At 70.8% G+C, this 775-nt stretch overlaps 1 long non-coding RNA gene across 1 annotated transcript; it reads right to left on the bottom strand.

Moving 5' to 3' along the window:
- Window positions 1-135: 135 nt before the first annotated feature.
- On the bottom strand, window positions 136-775 carry LOC106699064. Its single transcript, XR_001350488.2, has 2 exons — window positions 533-775; window positions 136-359 (listed from the first exon to the last, which is right to left on the bottom strand). It is a non-coding gene; the product is annotated as an uncharacterized LOC106699064 (long non-coding RNA).

Below are 775 nucleotides of genomic sequence, written 5' to 3'. Positions count from 1 at the left end.
CCTGCCAGCCCCCGCTCCTAGGGGAGGGCAGGCTTCGAGGCCTGAGCCTCCTGCAACTTTACTCCGGGGCTGCACCCTGCTCCGAGGAGCCAGCGCTCTCACCTGCTCCTGCGCCGTCCCTCCACTTGCTGCTTCAGGTCTTGCCAGCCCTTGCCGGCATGGCTGCGGGTCTGCGAGGTCGTCGGGTGGCGGAGGACGTTTGGTCTAGCTGGCGGCTGCGACTGTGGTTTTTAAAAGGAGCCGCAGGGCGGGCCCGCCCGCATCGGGAGGGGTGGGGCGGGGCGGGGCAGGGCGGTTCCCTGCGCCCGGGCGGGAGGAGTGACCCGGCCCCTCCAGGCTCCGCCGCCCGGGAGCGCAGCCTGGCCCCCACCAGGGTGGTGAGAGGAGCAGGAACTGCAGGGGCCCGGGGCCAAGGGACGGGGCCTGCCTTCTCCCTCACCCGCCCAGGGGCTCCCTCCACCCGTGCGCGGGGCCAGCGCCGGGTCAGGAGCTCAAGAAATTAACAGCAGCAGCTGCTTTTGCTGGCATTTACCTCGTGCCGTCGCGTCGGGCCGCTTTCTAACCTTTACAGCCTCGTGAAATGGGTGTTGCCAGTTTATGGGAAGAAGCGGCGGCGCTGAGAGGCGGGGAGAGTCACCGCCCCGCGCCCCCGGGGACGGCAGCGCGTGGGGAGGGGCCAGGATCCCCGGGACTGCACATCGGCGCTCGAGGCACATCCTCCCCGCACTGAAGGGCGAAGGGCGAAGGGCGAAGGGCGGGCCCCCACCCCACACCC

Source organism: Myotis lucifugus, unplaced genomic scaffold (genome assembly GCF_000147115.1).
Source record: "Myotis lucifugus unplaced genomic scaffold, Myoluc2.0 scaffold_298, whole genome shotgun sequence".
Lineage (NCBI taxonomy): Eukaryota > Metazoa > Chordata > Mammalia > Chiroptera > Vespertilionidae > Myotis > Myotis lucifugus.
Note: the sequence above shows the minus strand (reverse complement) of the source record. Positions and strands in the feature narration are given on the sequence as shown.